Consider the following 25156-nt stretch of genomic DNA (forward strand, 5'->3'; position numbering starts at 1 on the left):
TAAATGAAATAGAAACAAAGAAAACAGTAGCAAAGATCAATAAAACTAAAAGTTGGTTCTTTGAGAAGATAAACAAAATTGATAAACCATTAGCCAGACTCATCAATAAAAAGAGGGAGAGGACCCAAATCAATAAAATTAGAAATGAAAAAGGAGAAGTTACAACAGACACGGCAGAAATACAAAGCATCCTAAGAGACTGCTACAAGCAACTCTATGCAAATAAAATGGACAACCTGGAAGAAATGGACAAATTCTTAGAAAGATGTAACCTTCCAAGACTGAACCAGGAAGAAACAGAAAATATGAACAGACCAGTCACAAGTAATGCAATTGAAACTGTGATTAAAATTCTTCCAACAAACAAAAGTCCAGGACCAGATGGCTTCACAGATGAATTCTATCAAACATTTAGAGAAGGGCTAACACCCATCCTTCTCAAACTCTTCCAAAAAATTGCAGAGGAAGGAACACTCCCAATCTCATTCTATGAGGCCACCATCACCCTGATACCAAAACCAGACAGAGATTCTACAAAAAAAGAATATTACAGACCAATATCATTGACGAATATAGATGCAAAAATCCTCAACCAAATACTAGCAAAGAGAATCCAACAACACATTAAAAGGGTCATACACCATGATGAAGTGGGTTTTATCCCAGGGATGCAAGGATTCTTCAATATACGCTTATCAATCAATGTGATACACCATATTAACAAATTGAAGAATAAAAACCATATGATCATCTCAATAGATGCAGAAAAAGCTTTTGACAAAATTCAACACCCATTTATGATAAAAACTCTCCAGAAAGTGGGCACAGAGGGAACCTACCTCAACATAATAAAGGCCATATACGACAAACCCACAGCAAACATCATTCTCAATGGTGAAAAACTGAAAGCATTTCCTCTAAGATCAGGAACAAGACAAGGATGTCCACTCTCCCCACTATTATTCAACATAGTTTTGGAAGTCCTAGCCACAGCAATCAGAGAAGAAAAAGAAATAAAAGGAATAAAAATTGGAAAAGAAAAAGTAAAACTGTCACTCTTTGCAGATGACATGATAGTATACATAGAAAATCCTAAAGATGCCACCAGAAAACTACAAGAGGTAATCAATGAATTTGGTAATGTTGCAGGATACAAAATTAATGCACAGAAATCTGTTGCATTCCTATACACTAATGATGAAAAATCTGAAAGAGAGATTAAGGAAACACTCCCATTTACCATTGCAATAAAAAGAATAAAATACCTAGGAATAAACCTACCTAGCGAGACAAAAGACCTGTATGCAGAAAACTATGCGACACTGATGAAAGAAATTAAAGATGATACCAACAGATGGAGAGATATACCATGTTCTTGGAGTGGAAGAATTAATATTGTGAAAATGACTATACTACCCAAAGCAATCTACAGATTCAATGCAATCCCTATGAAATTACCAATGACATTTTTTACGGAACTAGAACAAAAAATCTTAAAATTTGTATGGAGACACAAAAGACCCCGAATAGCCAAAGCAGTCTTGGGAAAGAAAAACGGAGTTGGAGGAATCAGGCTCCCTGACTTCAGACTATACTACAAAGCTACAGTAATCCAGACAGTATGGTACTGGCATAAAAACAAATATAGATCAATGGAACAGGATAGAAAGCCCAGAGATAAACCCATGCACCTATAGTCACCTTATCTTTGATAAAGGAGGGAAGAATATACAGTGGAGAAGAAACAGCCTCTTCAATAAGTGGTGCTGGGAAAACTGGACAGCTACATGGAAAAGAATGAAATTAGAACACTCCCTAACACCATACACAAAAATAAACTCAAAATGGATCAGAGACCTAAATGTAAGACCGGACACTATAAAACTCTTAGAGGAAGACATAGGAAGAACACTCTTTGACACAAATCACAGCAAGATCTTTTTTGATCCACCTCCTAGAGAAATGGAAATAAAACAAAAATAAACAAATGGGACCTAATGAAATTCAAAAGCTTTTGCAAAGCAAAGGAAACTACAAACAAGATGAAAAGACAACCCTTAGAATGGAAGAAAATATTTGCAAAGGAATCAACGGACAAAGGATTAATCTCCAAAATATATAAACAGCTCGTGCAGCTCAATATGAGAAAACAAACAACCCAATCCAAAAATGGGCAGAAGACCTAAATAGACATTTCTCCAAAGAAGACATACAGATGGCCAAGAAGCACATGAAAAGCTGCTCAAAATCACTAATTATTAGAGAAATGCAGATCAAAACTACAATGAGGTATCACCTCACACCAGTTAGAATGGGCATCATAAGAAAATCTACAAACAACAAATGCTGAGGAGGGTGTGGAGGAAAGGGCACCCTCTTGCACTGTTGGTGGGAAGGTAAATTGATACAGGCACTATGGAGAACAGTATGGAGTTCCTTAAAAAACTAAAAATAGAATTACCATACGACCCAGCAATCCCACTACTGGGCATATACCCAGAGAAAACCATAATTCAAAAAGACACATGCACCCCAATGTTCATTGCAGCACTATTTACAATAGCCAGCTCATGGAAGCAACCTAAATGCCCATTGATAGACGAATGGATAAAGAAGATGTAGTACATATATATATAATGGAATATTACTTAGACATAAAAAGGAACAAAATTGGGTCATTTGTTGAAACACACATAGATCTAGAGACTGTCATACAGAGTGAAGTAAGTCAGAAAGAGAAAAACAAATATTGTATATTAACACATGTATGTGGAACATAGAAAAATGGTACAGATGAACCAGTTTGCTGGGCAGAAATTGAGACACAGATGTAGAGAACAAACGTATGGACACCAAGGGGGGAAAGTGGTGGTGGTGGGGTGGTGGTGTGATGAATTGGGAGATTGGGATTGATATGTATACACTGATGTGTGTAAAATGGATAACTAATAAGAACCTGCTGTATAAAAAAATAAATTAAATAAAATTCAAAATTCAAAAAAATAAATAAGCTACAAAGATACAGCACAGGGAATATAGCCTGTATTTTGTAATAACTATAAATGGAGAATAATCTTAAAAATTGTGAATCACTGTGTTGTACACCTGAAACATTTCATTGTATAATATTGTAACTCAAGGGAAAAAACAAAAAGAATGGAAAGAAAGTTGCTTTCAGTTAAAGAAAAACTGAGAAAATTTATTGCCTGCAGACTAACTTATATCACAAGAAATGTTAAAGGAAGTTCTTTACGTTGAAAAGAAATAATAGATGAAAACTCAGATCCTCAGGTAAGAATAGAGAACATTAGAAATCTTAAAATAGTAAGGTAAATATGAGCTCATTTTCCTCTCTTAATTTCTTTTCAATATATGTCTATCTAAGTAAAAATGATGAAATCATCTTGTCTGATTTATGATTCATGTAGGTGTAATTCGAATGACAACTTGAATGGGGAGTGTTTTTTAAATAGGCCAAACAATGAGTAAGTTTCTATATTTTATATAAAATATAGTATAATATTTAGGTAGATTGTGGAAAGAAAGGTTACATTGAATTCCAGGTAGTCTGTGTAAATGTGAATGCTGGTTCCTAGAATGAATGAGAAATATTTGTACAGAATAGCACTTTGCAGATCCTTACTGGCCCACGTGTTAGGCAGGTGGAAACATCATCAGTTCCTACATGGATTCTAGATCAAGCAATCTCTTGACAAAAAACAACTTGGCTTTGACTAACCTTCATACCATGTGTTCTAGGACAATTTAGGAGACATAGTGTGGTTTCCTTTTTCTGTCCATTTTCATTCCCTAAGTAACAGCAGACAACAAGTTCAGAAAAAAGAAAGAGGATGATATTTAGCATTCTTTTCTGTTATGTTATGGGGACACTAAAAAATCAGTATCAGTGGGAAAGCGGTAATAGTTATTTCCTCAAAGCAAGGTTGCTTTTGTGATCCAGTGTGGTCCTTGAACTAGACTCAGGAAGCTGACTGAGTATTGGGAAAGAAGCCAAGAGTGTATGACAGGATTTGTTAATGGGCAGCTCAGCCTTTTCAGATTCTCCTTGGAAAGGGCCCCGGAGCTGGGGGAGCAGAATATTGACTTTGCTCTGAGGTAAGGCAGATGGAGGGGAGGCTGAGATATAGGTAGAGGCAGAGATGACAGGTCTTGCAATATCATGGAAGACAACACATGGAGCAGAAAGAACATGAATTCTGGAATCTGCAAGTCCTACATCTGAACATCTACACCATGTCATGCTGGGTGACACTGAGCCAGTGTGTCAGGCTGAAAAATGGTCCCTAAAAAAGTATCCATGTCAAATTCCTGGAATATGTGAATGTGACCTTATTTGGAAAAAGATTCTTTACAGATATGACTAAGTTAAAGCTCTTGAGATGAGGAAACCATTCTGGATTATTCCAGGGAGCCCTAAATGCTATCATACGTATCCTTATAAGAGAGGGGCAGAGTGAGCTTTGAGACACACAAAAGAGGAGGAGATGCGACCTTGGAGGCACTGGAGTGATATGGTGGCCCCACGCCAAGAAATACCAGCAACCACCAGAAGGTGGACGAGGCATGGAGTGGAATCTCTGCTAGAGCCTCTGGAGGGAGCAGGGCTCTGCCAACACCTTGATTTTGGACATCTGGCCTCCAGAATTGTGAGTGTATAAATTTCTGTTGTTAAAAGTACTAAGTTTGTGGTAATTTGTTACAGCAACCACAGGAAGGAAAGGAATACAGCCAGTGACAGACCTCCCTGAATCTCAGTGCCCTCATCTCTAAAATAGGGTCATACTAGCTACCTTGTAATGTTGCCAGAATTAAATGAGAAAATGTGTAAAAATAGAAATTGAAAGAAAGAAGTGAGCAAAGAGCAAAAGATAGGGAACATGCTAGGAAAAATATAGGTATCCCTTGTTTGATGTGAGTAATTTGTACCTGATGATCAGATGTTTTACCCAACAATGTTTTCTAGGAGACAACTTCCCATTATTTTAAATGAGAAAAATGGTAACGTTTAATATGTCAATCCAACTCCCCAGCCAATTTCCTGAAATGTTAGTAAAACACAGTGAAATACACATAATTGAACAACAAGCTATTATACTAGGAGTTAAAATACAGATCTTGCCACTGTTCAGTTGGCAAAAATTTAGATTTATACCAAAACTCAATACAAAAATTTTGAGAAAATGATATACAGGAAAATCCTTAAGACACTTTCCAGATATCTTCCCGTAGAATGTGCAAACCATGGGTAGATACTTTGAAAAGCACACTGAGTGTCAACATGAGGGCTACACATTTCAGACCTTGCCAGTGCTAAAAGGCCATCATAACATCAGTGTGAGCCACACTCTGCCACTGGGCGCTTGAACTGAAAACATTTCCACAGTGTCTTTCACATTTCGCAGAGAGTTAAGAAAATATTAAAGACAATTGCAGAGAAGGAAGCAAAGCAAGTAAGACAAGTTTCTACCTACAAAGCAAGTGTTTTTAGCAACTATATTGTTAGGTGATGGAGGATATAATTTTAAGTATTTTAAATTCTAGTATAATAGCTTATTGTTCAATTATGTGCATTTCATTGTGTTTTACATTTTAAAGCATTTAAAAAATGCTTTGCTGTTGGGCTTTTCTGGTGGCTCAGTGTTTAAGAATCTGCCTGCCAATGCAGGGGACACTGGTTCGAGCCCTGGTCCGGGAAGATCCCAGATGCTGTGGAGCAACTAAGCCCATGCGCCACAACTACCGAGCCTGTGCTCTAGAGCCCACGTGCCACAACTACTGAAGCCTGCGCACCTAGAGCCCGTGCTCCTCTACAACAGAAGCCACTGCAATGAGACGCCCATGCACCGTAATGAAGAGTAGCCCCTGCTCACCGCAACTAGAGAAAGCCTGCGCAAAGCAATGAAGGCCCAACACAGCCAAAAATAAAATAAATAAATTAAAAAAAAATGCTTTGCTATAATTTTCAAATCAGTGCAGTGAGCAGATCTTGTTTCCATAATCATAATGAACAGCTTTTTTTGGCCTCTTTCTAAAGTGCCTAAGTTTTAATGAGGATTGTGGGGTTTTTTTTCCCAACTGGACAGAATCATTTCCCTTTGTCTGTTCCTGTATTGCCAGTTTCTGGCTATGCTTGAAATAGAGGGTTGAATTCTGTATGAAAAGTGCTTAAAGGGACTACAGGGCGTAATCTAAGTCATACAGGAATTGTGAGGATTTTAATGAGATAGTGAATGAAAAGAGCCTAACGCAGTTACCAGCACAAGTCAGTATCTAATTATCATCGTTATTATCATTGACAGATTACTGCTGTATTTTTATGTTACAGACGAAAGTTTTCACATGATTATTTTTTTTAGGACCAAAAACAGGTTTCCATATTACCGACAAGTACAAAAGTCCTAAAGATGGAAAACAATAAGTTATTTATTGTGTCACTAATATGTCTGAGACTAAAAGAGTTTGGGGAAGAGTAGCAAAAACAAATGGTAAATCTTGAACTTAAAAAGAAAGAAGGGCTATCTATCTCCATTATGGACAGCTGTCATGCACAGGCTGGAGCAACTCTTTAGGTAGAATCAGGGACACTTGAAAACTGGAAATCTTTTGCAAATTAGGATCATAATCTATTTACACCCCCCCCCCCCCATGCTGGGCTTTCTTGTGGATAACTGATTCCATGTGTGCAACTTGCAGCAGGAAGGGCAGGATAAGGGCCTGGAAATTGTTAAACTCTAGATTGGATGGTACTTTGGAGACCTCCTTACAGGAAAATCTGTCAGTTACATGGCCAATCAAGTTGCAAGGCTAATACTTGCTAATTTTGCATTCCATTGAATGATGATATATAATACACCTCGTGATTCTACAGTAAATATTTCATTTCTTTTACTTTTCTGCCCAATAGATTGGCTTCATGCAGTTGCTAGATGAAAATAGAATTGTGTTGCAAAAGAGATAGATGATTTAGCAAATATGATTTTATATGCCAAAAAAGGTACACTAGCAGCTTTTATGATGAGTGTCCTTGAAGGGAAATATGGTGAATTTGCATCTGATTTAGGTCTTCTCTAAACAACAACAATAACAAAAAAGGCAGAAACAAGCCTAGACAGTTTTATCTGTTTGGGTGGTATTAATGGGTTCTTGTTGGGGATCTGTGATAGTGATAGTGATAGTGATCACTATCTGTGATAGTGATGCCTCCTGGTAATTTCTTGTGTGTGAAGGGTACAGGTAGGAATTTATAGGGATGGTTATGATCCAAACTTATTTGGTCTCCAAAGCATGTCCAGGAGAGGTTGTAGGCCTTTTCTCATCTTGCCTGGCATGTATATAACTGCAGATAGCAGCCATGCTAAGTTGTTGGGTAACTCATTTTGGTTACCTTCTTTAGGTGACACATTAGACATTTTTGCCTATCTTGAGTCCTCCATTCTGTCTATTATGGTAGACTGTAAGCTCCATAATGAAACTGTTTCTAACTTGTTCACCTCCATACCCTAGCCTGGTAGCACTTCAAAAAAAATGTCGAACAAATAAGTAGAAACAATGAACCTAGTGGTTGTCTTATCCATCCATCCATTCATCCATCTATCCTTCCATCCATTTCTCAAGATTGCTGTTTTCTTGAGCAATCTTGAACGTGGTCAAATGCACATTGTAAAATTAAACTTGAGGTGAAGCTATAATTTATTAATGTGCAGAGTGATTGATAAACTTAAGAAAATAAATTGTACCACTTTGGTCAGCTAGATATACAAACCATTTGGAAACATCTCAGCAAAAGTGAAAGGGCGTCTCTGATGCCTCTAATCTACCTCTCCCTGCTCCCCATCCTTAGCTGCTATTCACACTTGCTTTTCTTAAACATATTTAATTTGTGACAAGTTGGGAGCTACCTTCTCTTTTCTGAGGTGATCTTTGAAGAATAATGTACTTAACTGCAGCCTATTTAGATTGTTTATCTGTATTTAAATCCTTAGCTAGGTATTGTGTTTTGCCTTTAAGATAAAATCAATAATAAAAAGTTGAAAAGCAGCAGAGTAATCCTTGAACATTCCTCAACAACTATCCTCCCCTACTTCCAAAAAGAAACTCTGCTTAATCTTAACTTTTTTGAAATTTTTTTCTCAGAGTTCATTTAGCTCTGGGTTCACCTTTATTCAAATGTATAGAAGCTAAAAATGGTACAAAGAAAGTTTATTCTAATCCAGACGCATTTGGAAGCCAGTGTCATTACTAAATGCTGTTGGTCTTGATAAGCTCTTTGATGAGCTGAGATCAGCTTCTATCACAGAGACAGATGTAGTTCATTGTAAAATAGTGTAAAGGCTATGTAAATAGTTGCTGGTGTGCAGCAAATTCAACCTTTGCTGTTTGGAATTTCTGGATTTCTTTTTTTTTTTTTTTTTTTTTTTGATCCATGGTTGATTGAATCCTCAGATGCAGAACCTGTGGATACAGAGGGCCGATTGTTTAGGGTACAACCAATATGGAATTACCTCCAGGAAAGGGCTAGCTGTGGTGGTGCTGCTGGAAGCTGGTGAGTTAGACCAACTGAAATGTTTATGTAACCTCCAAATCTCATTGTAAAATTCATCCTACCCAATTGATCTTCAGAGCTTTTGAAAAGAAAAATTATGGAGTAATTTGAGCTTCCCCTCTCTCCTCATCTGACCTCCTCTGTTCCTGGAGCAGAGACATTAGATGTCAATCAGAGATCCAAGAACATGGGGAAAGGAGTGAGAAAAGGAAGCCTGGGTAATTCACTTGATAAGTATTATCCATCATTCATGTGTACTGTAGAGCAGTGGGTAGTTGGGGAAATAGGATCATTTGTAAAGTGCAGGTGTTGGAGATGGTAGTGAAGAAAGATATTAAAGCATTATAGTATTCAAAGGCAGTGACTGTAGAGAATTAAGGACTTCTGCTGTTAGCTGCAATTAAGTGTCTGGTGCCAGTCTTGACCTCCTTTCATGAAGAGCTATAAAATTAGATAAAATGTATGAGGCACCTATTTCCAGGAATTGGCTAACAGGCAATGCAGGACTTTGGTCTTTGAGAGAAGGTAACACTTGAAGTAGGCCTTGGATTCACCTTGGTTTTCTGCCTAGGGGTCCATTCACTGGACCAGAGAGTAAGCCTTATTCTTTCTTATTAAGAATACATTCAAGTTGGAAGAATTACAGTCTCCCTCGCACCATACCCTAAAATTAATTCCCTCTGGATTAAGGCAATAAATGTATAAAATCAATCATTAGAAAGCTAGAAGAGAAATGAGCATTTGTCCCAACTACAGTGAGAGAGAACCTTATAAACTTAAAGAGAAAAAGAAAAGATCACAAAAGAAAAGAGTTGTGGACTTGACTCCATTAAAAGTAAACTTCTGTTTGTCAAAAAACAAAAACCAAAATGGAGATACACATGTGCAGCAAACATGAGATACGAGTGCCTAGGGATCTTAAGAGACCAAGAGCTCATACCAATTGATAACAATGCATGATTCCAGTAGTTAAATGAGAGGTCAGACATCCAGTTTTTTCCATCCTAAAGCCTTTATTTTTAATCCTTTCCTTCTCAGTGGGAGAACTCAATTGCCCAAGGTCTCTTCCTGCTTGCTGTTTCATCACTCCTACTTCTGAGCCTCAGCAGGGACCTGGCCTTACATTCCATTGCATTCCCTGCCTGGGGCCCTCTATCTCTTACATGCAATCTTTAGTGATGTTTCTATGAGCTCTAAAAATTTGGGGTTTCCCAGCAACATTGTTCTATGGCATTTGTTACCAGGTATCGGTGTTTCATACTCATCTTTTATTGGAGATGTAGTAGTTTCATTTCTAGAAAGAAAATGTGACATGTTCCCCCTTTTGACTTCCTACCTTCTCTGAAAAATTGGATGCTTGAGGGGTGTGTGTGTGTGTGCATGTGTGTGTTTGTGTGTTCAGGGTATAGGCTTGCGGGGAGTAATAAAGGAAGTGATGGTGGGGAGGCCTGCCCCAGCATTACATTTTCTGATCTGCTGGAAGCAGAAAAATGAGTGTGATGACCTGAGGGAGTTGATGACTAAGTGAGCATATGTTCTTAGGCATATTTCAGTAAATCACATTGAGTAAGATTCTCCCTGTTACTCCTTTGTCCATTTACAGGGGTGGGCACTTAACATGTAGGTCTACTCCACTGTACAGCCCCAAAGAAAATATACATAAGCATTCATTCATTCATTTATTCATCCATAGGGAGAACCCACTATGTTCAAGGCACTGTAAGATATACAAAGAGAAATTCTCAAGAAGTTTCAAATCTTAGAATCTGTGGATGTACACAAATAAGTATAAGGTCAAAAGGGTTAAGGGTCGGGGCTTCCCTGGTGGCGCAGTGGTTGAGAATCTGCCTGCCAATGCAGTGGACATGGGTTCGAGCCCTGGTCTGGGAGGATCCCACATGCCACGGAGCAACTGGGCCCATGAGCCACAACTACTGAGCCTGCGTGTCTAGAGCCTGTGCTCCGCAACAAGAGAGGCCGCGATAGTGAGAGGCCTGCGTGCCGCGATGAAGAGTGGCCCCCGCTTGCCACAACTAGAGAAAGCCCTCGTGCAGAAACGAAGACCCAATGCAGCCATAAATAAATAAATGATTAATTTTTTTAAAAAAAGGGTTAAGGGTCATAAGAGACTTGACTGGAAACATACAATGAAAAATATAGTAAGCAGAGATTCTGGCCCAGCAAAGATGATGTAGACCCATTTTCCCTGCTCCTCCTCCTAAGCACAACTATGAACTCTAGAAATGAAGCAAGAGACAACCAAATGAGAATTCTGAAAGGTGGTAAGAAAAAGGTGAGCTGGTTTGAGACTCCAGGACTAGAGGAACAGCATAGTAGCAGGGTGTCTAGGGTCCTCCCTCCCAATAGAAGAAGCCACCCAGACCAGGTGTTTCCTAACTCCTAACCTAATGACAGGGGGAAGCCCAGGGAGTTTGATTTTTTTTCCTGATTGAATGGGAGTATCGCTGGCAACATCAGAAAAGTCTGACCCCTCCAATAAGGGGAATGAGAACCAGAGAAAAGAAATAGAAAACAAGTAATATGATAATAGACTGAGGTGCTAACATATCAATAATGATCTTAAATGTAAATCATCTAAATCTTTTATTGAAAGATAAAGATTGACAGAGTGTATAAAAGAACTCAGTCCAACTATATGCTGCTTATGAGGAACTCACTTCGAAGTCAATGATTAGGTAAGTTAAAAGTAAAAGGATAGAAAAAAGTACACCATACAAATATTAATTTTCAAAAAGCAGGAGAGACTATATTAATATGTGATAAAAGTAGACTTCAGAGCAAAGAAAATATCCAGAGACAAACAGAGATATTATATAATGATGAAAGCATCAACCCACCCAGAAAATTTAATGATCCTAAATATATACACACCAAACAATAGAGCCTTAAAGTACATGGGGAAAAAACAAACAAACAAAAACAAACAACCCAACTAACAGAGCTGAAGGAGAAATAGAGAAATTGACAACTGTAGTTAGAGACTCCAATGCCCCATCTCAACAATAGATAGATCTACTATGCAGAAAATCAGCAAGAATATAGAAGATCTGAGCATCACAATGGGCTAATAGTATCTAATTGACATATATAGAACACTCCATCCAATAATAGCAGAATACACATTTTTTTCAAGCACTCATGTATCATTCAGCAAAATATACCATACCTTGGGTCACAAAAAACCCTTTAAGTTTTAAAAATTGAAATCATGCTGAATGTGTTCTCTGACTATAATAAAATCTAACTAGAAATCAATTACAAGAAGATCACAGAAAAAGTTCTAAACATAGGTCAAAGAGTAACTCTTAAAGGAAATTAAAAAATACATAGAACTGAATGAAAATGAAAACAAAATATATCAAAATATGTAAGCTGCAGCTAAAGCAGTGCTGAGATGGATATTTATACCACTAAATACGATACTAGAATTGAGGAAAGTTCTCAAATTAATAACCTAAGTTCCTACCTCAAGTATAAAAAAGGAAGAAAAATAAACCAATAGCAAGCAGACAGAAAGAAATAATAAAGGTAAAAGCAGAAATCCATAAAATTTAAAACAGGAAAAATATAAAGTCAATGAAGCAAAAAGTTGGTTATTCTAAAAAATTAATAAACTTGATAAATGATTAGCAAGGCTGACAATAACAAAATTGCCAACATTAGAAATGAAATAGGGGATATAAATACAGATCCTACAATCATTAAAAAATAAATAAGGATACACTGTGAACAATTTCATATTCACATGGTCAACTACTTATAAGAAAGAGATCAATTTTTCAAAAATTATAAACCACCTAAATTCAGCCAGTATGAAATGGACAGCTTGAGTAACGATTAAAGAAACTGAGTTAGTACTTAAAAGTTTCCCCCCAAGAACTCCTCAGGACCACACAGTTTCACTGGAGAAGTCTACCAAACGTTTAGAAAAGAATTAGTACCAATTTTACATAATCTCTTTCAGAAAATAGAAGAGGTAGGAACACTTCCCAACTCATTTTATGAGCCTAGTAAAAGACCACAAAAAGAAAGGAAGGAAGGGAGGGAGGGAGGGAAGGAGGGAGGAAGAAAGAAAGACTATTCCAGTCCAATATCTCTTGTGAACTTTGACACAGAAATACTCAACAAAATATTAGCAAATCAAGTACAACAATGTGTAAAAAGAATTATGTACCATGACTGAAGGGGATTTAATACAGGTATGCAAGGATGATTGAGTACTTTAAAATGAATCAATGTAATCTACCATATCAACAAGCTAAAGAAGAAAAATGATATGATCATATCAATTAACCCAGAACAAGCATTTGAAAAAATCCAGCATCCATTTATAATAAAAATTGTTAGCAATTAAGGAATAGAGTTGAATTACCTCAACTTGATAAAGAGAATCCCTGAGTGCTTGCTTCGGCAGCACATATGCTAAAATTGGAACAATACAGAGATTAGTATTGCCCCTGCCCAAGGATGACATGCAAATTAGTGAAGCATTCTGTATTTTTATCTTTTTTGACCCCCCTCCTAGAGTAATGAAAATAAAAGCAAAAATAAACAAATGGGACCTAATTAAACTTAAAAGCTTTTGCACATCAAAGGAAACTATAAGCAAGACGAAAAGACAGTCCTCAGAATGGGAGAAAATATTTACAAATTAAGCAACTGACAAAATATTAATCTACAAAATATATGAACAGCTCATGCAGCTCAATATCAAAAAAACAACACAATCCAAAAATGGGCAGAAGACCTAAATAAACATTTCTGCAAAGAAGACATACAGATGGCCAAGAGGCACATGAAAAGATGCTCAACATCACTAATTATTAGAGAAATGCAAATCAAAATTACAATGAGGTATCACCTCACACCGGTCAGAATGGCTATCATCAAAAAAATCTACAAACAACAAATACTGGAGAGGGTGTGGAGAAAAGGGAACCCTCTTGCACTGTTGGTGGGAACATAAATTGATACAGCCACTATGGAGAACAGTATGGAGGTTCCTTAAAAAACTAAAAATAGAACTACCATATGACCCAGCAGTCCCACTACTGGGCATATACCCAGAGAAAACCATAATTCAAAAGGACACATGTACCACAGTGTTCACTGGAGCACTATTTACAATAGCCAGGACATGGAAGTGACCTAAATGTCCATCAACAGATGAATGGATAAAGAAGATGTGGCACATATATACAATGGAATACTACTCAGCCATGAAAGGGAACAAAATTGGGTCATTTGTAGAGACATGGATGGACCTAGAGATTGTCATACAGAGTGAAGTAAATCAGAAAGAGAAAAACTAATATCATATATTAATGCATGTGTGTGGAATCTAGAAAAATGGTATAGATGTTCTTATTTACAAAGCAGAAATAGAGACAGATGTAGAGAACAAATGTATTGATACCGGGGGTGGGGGTGGGTGAGATGAATTGGGAGACTGGGATTGACATATATACACTGTTAATACTATGTATAAAATAGATAACTAATGAGAACATACTGTATAGCACAGGGAACTCTACTCAATGCTCTGTGGTAACCTAAATGAGAAGGAAATCCAAAAAAGAGGGGATATATGTATATGTGTAGCTGATTCACTTTGCTGTACAGCAGAAACTGACACAACATTGTAAACCAACTATACTCCAATAAAAATTAATTAAAAAAAAAAAGAGAATCCCTGATATTGGGAACAACGCATGGATGTTCACTCTCATTACTTCTATTCAATATGGTACTGGAAGTTCTAGCCACTGTAATACAGCAAGAAAAAGGAATAGGTGGCATGCAGATTGGAAAGGAATGAAATAAAACTAGCTCTATTTGCAGATGACAGGATTTTCTACCTAGAAAATCCCTAGGAATCTACAACAACAACAAAAAACTCCCAGAACTAATAAGTGAGTTCAGCAATTAATTAATCCACAAAAGTAATTGTATTTCTATATGCTAACAAGGAACATGCAGAAACCAAAATTTTAAACACAATACCATTTGCAACTGTTCCAAAGAAAATGAAATATTAGATATACACTTAACAAAATGCATACAGGATTTGTATGCTGAAAATTACAAAATACTGATAAAAGAAGTCAAAGAAGACCCTCCAATAAATGTTGGCATTCTCAACATAGTACAGATGTAAGTCCTCCCCAAATTGATCCAAGGTTTAATGCAATTCCTAACAAAATTCCAGCCAGCTTATTCTAAAACTTATATGTAAAGACACAGGCCCTATAATAGCTAAAACAATCATAGCATAGAATAATAAAGTATGGGACTTCCCTGGTGGTGCAGTGGTTAAGAATCCGCCTGCCAATGCAGGGGACACGGGTTCGAGCCCTGGTCCAGGAAGATCCCACATGCCACGGAGCAACTAAGCCCATGTGCCACAACTACTGAGCCTGCACTCTAGAGCCTGCGAGCCACAACTACTGAAGCCCTCGCACCTAGAGCCCGTGTTCTGCAACAAGAGAAGCCACCACAATGAGAAGCCTGCTCACAGCAATGAAGACCCAATGCAGCCATAAATAAATAAATAAATAAATAAATAATTTTTAAAAAAGAATAATAAAGTAGGGGGAATCATTCTATCCAATACTAAAGCTAACTATATAGCCATAGTAATCAAGCCAATGTGGTATTGGCAGAGGATGGAATGGAACAGAATGGAGGACCCAGAAATAGATCCACACACATGCTCAGATGATTTTTGACAAAGGAGCAAAAGCAATTCAATGAAGGAAGCCCAGCCTTTTAACAAATGGTATTGGAGCATTAGACATCCATTGGCAAAAAAATAACATTGATCTAAACCTCATACCTTCTACAAAAATTAACTCAAAATGGATTACAGACTTACATAAAGTGTAAAATTACAAAAATTTTAGAAAAAATAAACGTAAGAGAAATTTCTTGGGATCTAAGTTTAAGTAATTCTTAGACTTCACACCAAAAGCATAAATCCATAAAAGGAACAATAGATAGATTGGACCTCAACAAAATTAAAAATTTTCTCTGTGAAAGCCATGTAAGGAGAATGAAAAGACAGTCTATAGGCTAGAAGAAAATATTTGCAAACTACATATTCCACAGAGGACTAGTATCTAGTATATGTAAAGAACTCCTAAAAGTCAACAGTAAAAAAGCAAGCAATCCAATTAGAAAATGGGCACAAGTCATGAACAGACATTTCACTGAGGAAGATGTACAGATGGCAAATAAGCACACTAAAAGATATTCCACATCGCTGGCCATCAGAGAAATGCAAATCAAAACCATACTGAGCTATCACTTCACATCTACCAGAATGGCTAAAATAAAAAATAATGACAACACCAAATATTGGTGAGGATGCAGAGAAACTGTTCACTCATACTTTGTTAGTGGGGATGTAAAATGGTACAGCCACTCTGGGAAACAAATCTGGCAATTTTTTACAAAACTAAACATACAACTACCATATGACCCAGCAATTGCACTCTTGAGCTTTTATCTCAGAGAAATGAAAATTTATGTTCACATAAAAACTGGTACATAAATATTCATAACAGCTTCGTTCATAGTAGCCAAAATCTGCAAGTAGCCCAGATGTTTTTAACAGATGAGTGGTTAAATAAACTGTGGTACCCATGGAATTCTACTCAGCAATCAAAAGGAACGAACTATTAATACAATCAACAACTTGGGTGATTCTCCAAAGAGTCGTGTTGAGTGAAAAAAGCCAATCCCAATAAATTATATATTTTATTTTTTAGGGTTTCTTGTTTTTCAATTTTTAAAAAATTGAAGTACAGTTGATTTACAATGTTGTGTTAGTTTCTGGTGTTACAGAAAAGTGATTCAGCTATATATGTGTGTATATATATTATTTTTCATATTCTTTTAAATTTATAGGTTATTTCAAGATATTGAATATAGTTTCCTGTGCTATACAGTAGGACCTAGTTTATTTATTTTTATATAAAGTAGTTTGTATCTGCTAATCCCAAACTCCTAATTTATCCCTCCTCTCTTTCCCCGTTAGTAACCATAAGTTTGTTTTCTATGTCTGTGAGTCTGTTTCTATTTTGTAAATAAGTTCATTTATATCATATTTTAGATTCCACCTATAAGTGATAAAATTACATACTTTATGATTTCATTTAAGTGACAGTTTTGAAATGACAAAATGGAGGACAGATTAGTGATTGCCAGGGCTTAGGGATGGAGGTGAGGGAGGGCCAAGTGAAAGGTCGGTGAGGTAATAAAGGCACAACATGAAGAATCCTTGTGGTGATAAAACTGCTCAGTATCTTGACCTTGGTGGTGGATACACGAACCTGCACAGGTTATAAAATTGTATTGAACTTAATACATACACAAACACACACACACATACACTGAAATGAGTACAAGTAAAACTGGGATTTAGGGGAATTCTGAATAAGATTGGTGTATTGTATTAATGTCAAATCCTGGTTGTGCTATTATACTATGGTTTTTCAAAGTGGAGGAAACTGGATAAAATATACACAGGATCTCTTTGTGTTATTTCTTACAACTGCATGTGAACCTGCGGTTATCTCAACCATGATTTCAATTAAAATTATGTATATAAAACTTCTTAAAAATTATAAATATATATACCATAGTAAGTGCTTTTTGAGCACTTACTATGTGTCATGCACTGTTCTGATGACTTTATTTATTTATTTATTTATATCATTAATAACTCCATTTAATCCCCAAACAGCAATATTATCCCCATTTTCCAATGAGGAAACCAAGACACAGTGAGATTAAGCAACCAGTCCAAGGTCACAAGCCTAGTCAGTGGCAGAATCTGGATTAGAACCCAAGAATTTTTGGTTCCAGTATCCACAACCCTAATAGGTTATTTTCTCTCTTTACCTAGAGATTAATTATAGCTGAGGTCATTAGGAAGGACTTTATGGAGAAAATGACATTTTAAGCTTAGTTAGAGGGGAGATTATGGTCTGATGTATATATTGCATTAATTGTACTGTCAGTAGGAGGAACTTAATACGTATTTGTTGAATCAATACCTTCTTTAAACCACTAGTTGATTCCTTCAGTTACTGATTGTCTGTCAGGAGCCCAGGGTTTGCAAAATGAGAAAACACGGGACCCAGGGCAAGGAGCTCATTTTGTCTTCTCTAGGCAGTTCTATTCTATGTTGTGTGGAGATAACACACTGCAGAACTTTCAGCAACACTTAGAATGTCCCCCAGATATCAGTATTGCCCCCCAGTTACTGGGACATTGAAAAAAGCACCCTCCCCCACCCCATTTCCTAGTTCCCCCTAAGGATCCTGGTGGAGAACCAGTATACTTAGTCTCTGGTTATCAAAGCTCAGAGAATTCCTACAACAGAACTGCGGGATTCACATGATTCAATAGGGACATTACATCTACCCCCTTGGCATGGCTCTGTGCATGTGATAGAAAGAAATAGAACTTCCTTGACTTCACAGTGGCTCTAAGTTTGAATCTGAATTGGTCTAAAGTGTTCATTTTTCTTTTTTCTTTTTTTTTTTTCTGGTTGTTCTTTTTGATGGGCACAAAGAAGTTTCCCCTTTCAGAGAAATGCTGGTGAGCACACACCGTATAGCATACCCCAAACCAAGCTCTTTCAACCTCAATAGAAGAAAAACATCTGAAAGGGAAACATATTAGTGGATTATTTTTGTAAACATGAAAAATCTCTTGGAAGGGCAGTTTTGTTGACTGGCAGAAAAATAGCAGTGTTAATTATGTTGCCTTGCTAAATCTGAAAGAATGTAGTGAACATTGGGAACTATTCTAATTGCATTTGTGGAAAGACATCTAAGGGGTCAGAAGCCATCTCTATCAGAGAAATGCTGAGACAGCTGTGTCCCTTCAGAGGCACTGGGTCTGAATGTGCTCAGGGGAAATAGTTGTGAGCTTGAGTCCATGGACTTCTGGGCAAAACTAATGGGGAAGTGAGGGTAGGGAAAGGCAGAATTTCTACTTCAGATTCTGAGCACTGGCTGTTTCTTTCCTCTTCCCATGGGTAGACGGGAAGGAGGTAAATTTGAACAGAGTTTCAGAGGTACATGCATTCATTTGGGTGCCGATGTCTCCACGCTTGGCTTGGCCCATGTTGGCAGAGAAGCTTTCTAGCCATCAAAATGGGGAGAAAAAAATCTTGCCCCCAGTAATACAGTTCTTTCAAAACAGCCCAAAGTGTGAGGTTGAAATAGAAAAACAAAAACCAAATGATGACTTGCATAAAAAATGGAAATAGAATGTTGCTTTTCAATAAACCTAGTTCCAGGATAGAAATTTTGGAGAGCCCTAGAATGTAGAAGAATGCTATTCAAGGTAAAAACAGGAGTTCAGAGGCCTAGCTTTTATACCCTGTTTGAATTTCAGATGAGATAAAACCAGCAGCTCTGCTAAGTTGCAGTACAAAAGCTTACGTGGCTTCTTGAGAAAAGCAATTTATTTTAGATTATAGCACAGCAGCTATCATTTAAATTGCTAGCGATTGTAATTGAACTCAGAACCAGCCTTCTCTGTGAACACAGGGTGCAGTAATGTTACCCAGGCTGTGGGTAACATTACTGCACCATCATCGAGTCACTAGTATCTTGCCAACCTTCCCACAACTAACCCATTCAAAAATACATTCTGGGAAATGTACCTAGCTGGGTATTCAAATGTGCACTTGCTGTACATTTTGGGTGATATTAATATGAAACAGCCAGGAGGCAGCAATCTTGAGGAAATTAGAAATTAGAGAACATGCAATTAGCACTAGGGAACCTTTTGTTCAATTTTCATCTTTATTTAAGGTCATGAAGGGGCTTGTGGGGTGGGGGAAGGAGGAGGTGTGTGCAGAGAGAATCCAGGAGAGAAAAGAGTCCCTCTTGATACTGGAAAATCTTTGATTTGATAATGAAGGGGATGTGCTTACCCTCCAAACCCCAGAATGTCATCCTGTCATTACGTCCTAATGAGTGCTTAATTGTTCTGTTGGGGAAAAAATGTGTGTCTCATTTCCGTACACTGCATTTGCTCCCTCCTTTTTATAAATAAATTTATAAATAAATCCAGTTATACAAAATTCACTATTCCTCCAGAGTTATCCAGAGACTCAGAAGACAACATTTCATCCAGGCTCAATTATTTATTTTTGTTTTTAGTAAAAGAGCTTGTCACAGTGCACTTGCTCCTTTCATAACTTTCTTTTTTGTTTTGTTTTTATGAAAGCAATAACCAGCACATGGCTTACAAATAAAATAGTATAGAAACACATATGAAAATGAACAGTTCCCAACACTAACTACCCTTTCCCCTTCTTATTGCCCTCCCTAAATGCAACTGCTGTAATGCATTCCTGGCTTTATCTCCATATTGCCAATTAAATTTTTTATCAATTTTACATGTTATATACTGATTTTCTTCTAAGAAAGAGAATTTATCTATCACCTTTTCACATTTTCCCACTAACAACATGACATTATTCTCCATTTCCATTGGTCTTGCCACTTCTTTTTTATAATTTTTTAAATTAATTAATTTATTTTTTAATTGAAGTGTAGTTGATATACAATATTATATAAGTTACAGGTGTACAGTATAGTGATTCACAATTTTTAAAGTTTATACTCCATTTATAGTTATTATAGAATATTGGCTATCTTCCCTGTGTTGTACAATATATCCTTGTAGCTTATTTTATACGTAATAGTTTGTACCTCTTATTTCCTACCCCTATATTGCCCCTCCCCCTTCCCTCTCCCCACTGGTAACCACTATTTGTTCTCTGTATCTGTGAGTCTCCTACTTTTTTGTTATATTTTCTAGTTTGTTTTATTTTTTAGATTCCACATATAAGTGATATCATACAGTATTTGTCTTTCTCTGTCAGACTTATTTCACTTAGCGTAGTGCACTCCAAGTCCATCCATGTTGTTGCAAATGGCAAAATTTCATTCTTTTTTATGGCTGAGTAGTATTCCATTGTGTGTGTGTGTGTGTGTGTGTGTGTGTGTGTGTGTGTGTGTGTGTGTGTGAATCACATCTTCTTTATCCGTTCATCTGTTGATGGACACTTAGGTTGCTTCCTAAGTTGCTAGGTTGCTAACACTAACCTAACACTAGGTTGCTTTGGTCTTGCCACTTCTAAATCACATTTAAATCTCTCTTTACTGGTCTATCAACCTAGTCAGCATCTCTTACCTCCTTACCATAGATGAGATATGAGCGTTCATACCCCTTTCTTCACTATTCTTTTCCCTCTTCCACTTTCAGTTCTCATTCAGTTGTACCATTATTTTTGCATTGTCAAGTTTAATTTACATTTGCTCTGTCACCAGAGAGGTCTTTCTTTTTGATTTTTCCAAAGTTGATTATAATGAAAAGGATTTGCATCATCAGGACTTCACTAAATTATTATTTTTTTAATAAATTTATTTATTTATTTTTGGCTGTGTTGGGTCTTTGTTGCAGGGATCAAACTCGTGTCCCCTACATTGGCAGGTAGATTCGTAACCACTGCACCACCAGGGAAATCCCTTTGCTAAATTATTTACTGCACACCCAAGTGGTTTCTATGGTTTCAGTGTCACAAGTCCTGTGATACACAAAGGAGACTGTGTCTAGAATCAGGTTCAAATGGATTCTCTTCCTCTGTCATTTTGTCAAAATCATGCCATCTTTCAGTGCGTGTAATATATATTTTAAGTCTTTCTTATAAAGTTATCTGTGCTTGATTTTACTGGAATTTCTGATGTCCTCTTGCCTTTCCTGAGTGTGTGCCTCCATCATATCTTCAGGTTTTCCAAAACTCGTATTTGCACTTTCTCTTCTATTGGTTCTCCCTCTTTCTCATTAGATCTCCATTTTGCTCTCATTTAGACAGGTTGTTTTCTAGACCTGCTGGATAGAATTAGCCTGAGATTCCCATATTGCTCTCCAGAGTTGGATTTACCATTTGCTGGATCCAGTGGGCTTTCTCTCTTTGACTTACCTCTGACTTTTGCTAGTAACTTTCCAAGAAAGAGTGAATGGGAGGTAAACTGAGTCCTTGCAAGCTTGCAGTTTTTCATTTTGCCCTCAAACATGATTGATAGTTTGGGAATAGGACTTTTGTATCGAAAATCATTTTCACTGCTGTCTTTTAGTATCCAACACTGCTGCTGATGAATCTGATGTTATTCTGATCCTTCCTTTTCTGTAGGCTACCTTTTTAGGGGGAGGGTCTTTTTAGGAGGCTATTGCAAATTTCTCTTTAACCTCAGTTTTCTAACATTCCACAGTTCATTCTCCTTGACACTGAGTAGATTCCTATACTTCAAAGATCCATGTGTCCCTTTAGCTCTGGGAAATTTTCTTATATAATTTATTTGATAATTTCCTCCCCTCTAGTTTTGTTTTTCTCATTCTGAAACTTCTGTTAGTCCACATGTAGATCTCCTGAATCAATCATCTATATATCTTATTTTTTCTCACATATTGTACATTTAGTATATAGTCTAGGAGATTTCTCAAAGTTTGCCATTAAGCTGTCTATTGAATTTTTTATTTAAGTAATCATGTAATTCCCAAGGGATCTTTTTTTAATCTCATTATTCCTTTTAAATATAACTCTGCTTTTGTCCTGTAGTTACCAAATATCCTCAAGTGATTCTTGAGGGTATTAAATAGGTTTTCTTTTTTAAGTTTGTATCTTTTCCCTAAGTTGTCTTATTTGCATGGTGTCGTGTTTTCTGCTATTTTGCTTGCTCACTTTATTTTCTGTACTGGCCTTTCTTGGTGTATTAGATTTCCAGTGATCTGTGGTTATATGTAAAAGAATGAGGTAATAGAAGGGTTGTTTGCAAGCCCTTCCAACAGGTGGATTGATCTTGTAAATGGTGTGCTTGGAGGGTCAAAGTTTAGAGTGTGTGCATGGGAATGGGGTGGGGGGATTTTGACTTGCAAGAGTGAGGTTTTAACACCCATGATAACTGTCCTACTTCTCCCCACACATGTTTTTACTGCCTTGAACCTAGTGGTGGCTTCAGGCCAGCTCACATGGAGAGCCAGGAGGGAGGGCAGTCTATGTTACATATACTGACCTGTAATTAGTACCCCGCTTTTCAGCTCTACCCAACTCTTCCACCCTCTGTTTTACCCACTATTTCTGAAAACTGAGTTTTTTCTGGGTTAGTATCAGGCAGGTCTGTTTTCTCCTTTGTGGAAACCCCCTTTTGGGTTGTGGTTTCCTTTGCTGTGGTTTGTGAGTCAACAGACTTTTATTGAAATCACTCACCTTCTAATGGCTTCTTCCCGTTCTCTTTGTGGTTATGGGTTTACACCTTTGTGCTCCTTTAGTATCATTTAGAAAGTACTTTGGGTGAGAGAGGAGGTAAATGAATTTTCTTAGTACACCAGTGTGAACCAGAACACATTCTTTTTAAAAAGAGAGTTTGTGATTTTCATATGCCACATGCTCCAGCTCTTCATTTATTTTCAACTGTTTGTTAATCTGACCCTTGGAATCAGCAGTCACAGAAAGCTGCACAAACATATCACTTACTTGATGGAGCCCAAATAATATATACTCAGGGGAAAAAAGTGTGTTGTGCTATTTTCTCTACATCTCTTAACTGATTTTGCCAGGAGTCTTTGTTTTCTTAGGCTTTAGTGAATTCAGCAAGGCTATTAACTTGCTTAAAAGTTCTATTTTAATTTTATTTATTAAAGAAAACATGATTGGATGTCTTCAATCAAAATGTTTCCCTTCTTCCTTAGTAGATAAATGGGCAGAGACCTCAAGAATAGATGTTCCAAATGAGAAACACAATGTGTAATGAATATATGATACTGTTCAATGACAGAGAGATTCAATAAAATAGGTATCTGTGTCACCTATAAAATTAACAAAGACTTAAAATTCGGTAATTATCGAAAAAGCACTATAAGATAGGAACTTTTATATACCTTTGGTAAAAAAAACAAAATTTGGTACCAACTTTCAGGTACTTTAAAATGTTTATAATATTTAACCTCATTTTAGGAATTAAAGTTAAGAAAATAATCAGAAAATTAAGATCACAGTTTATTTTTCAAATTCTCATTATAGTATTATGTATAATAGAAAACCCCTAAATAACATACATAAAGAAAAAAAGTATAAAATTTGGCATATCTATACCACAAAATACTGTTCATACATTAAAATGATGCTTATAAGTTGTTAATGAACTATTAAAACACTTAGGTGTAATTTAGGTGAAAAGAAAATCTGGAAATGGTATATGTATGAAGATCTTAACCATTCAAAAAGGAACAAAAAAAAAAACTAGAAGGAACTATCCTAAAACTTTAACGGTGGTTGTCTTTTTGTTGGTAGAATTGTATGATATGTTTCCTTTTTCTGCTCATTAATATTTTGTTGTATTTTCCAGGTGTTTTATAGTGAATATGCTTGGTTTTGAGGGGAAAAACACTTTAAATCATGCGCTTCTGAAAGTAAACTTTAAAAAAATGTCACCAGATGACCCATATGGTTTTTCCCCCTGAACTTTTTACCCTTTTCTATCACAGAGCCGAGTGGACTGTATAAAGCAATGTATGAAGTGTTTTCCATTATTGAAACTCTCTCTCAGATGCATCTGGAAAAGCTAGCTGGTGTATTATGTTACTTTGCTCTCTGTTTCTTTATCTCACAAAGTCTGATTTATGTCAACATTAGCTAAAGAAATATTCAGATTCTCTAGAAAGGGGAAACACAGCTGCATCTTTGACTGAAATTAGAGATGAGTGATAAACAGCGGACTGGGAGGCAGACCCTCGGTTTTAGTCCTGCCTGACTCACTTGGTGACTGGTCTGAGCTTTCTCTTGTGAAAAATGTGGGCATTGAACTGGATGGTCTCAAAAGTCCTTCTAGTTCTTTTGCTATGACTTTGCAGATATCTTACCCTGGCATATAGAGCAAATGAAACTAAGATACAGAAATGACTCAGTGAGAAGCATGTGTTCTAATTGGTATGTTTCTTTGGTATTTTCTGTGCTTTAAAAAGAGCACCTTGGCTTTGTGAAGTAACAGTTTTACATGTCCATTTGGAAGGTGAGAAAACAGAGGAACCAGCAAGCCCGGTGTAAAAGGCACAGTTGCCGAGGTTTCTAGCTGTATTTTGGGTCTTGGAGGGACATCATTTGCTCTCAGAAGCATAGTACAGACCGAGATTTTTTTTCCCACAGAAGGAAAAAAGGTAAGGTGGACAGATGATTTGCTTTGGTGCATTTGTTTCCCCTCCTCAATAAAATGTACAGTCAGTGGAATTTTGTGTAAAGACAGAAACTGTTTTGGGACAGGTGCTAGTGTTTTGTGCAGGGAAAGCCTCGTGGGCTCTGATGGGCTTCTGCCTTTTCTATATATTGCTACTCTTCCTCCTTACTTGAAAAAAAAATCCAAAAATAGAAAATACTGTAGTATTTTTTTCAGATTATGAAAGGAACACCTGCCAATTTTATAAAATTAAAACTCAAAAATCCAACACCACGGGAAAAGGTTTTTGAAAAAGTGAATACCATTTATCCCA

The 25156-nt window shown here is 36.8% G+C and overlaps 1 protein-coding gene across 11 annotated transcripts in view; it reads left to right on the forward strand.

The window, feature by feature from the left end:
* Positions 1-25156, forward strand: part of FHIT (fragile histidine triad diadenosine triphosphatase) — a 1491711-nt gene that overhangs the window by 535747 nt on the left and 930808 nt on the right. The window lies entirely within an intron of this gene.

The sequence above is a fragment of the Balaenoptera borealis genome, assembly GCF_965194805.1.
Source record: "Balaenoptera borealis genome assembly, chromosome: 12".
In the NCBI taxonomy this organism is placed as follows: Eukaryota; Metazoa; Chordata; class Mammalia; order Artiodactyla; family Balaenopteridae; genus Balaenoptera; species Balaenoptera borealis.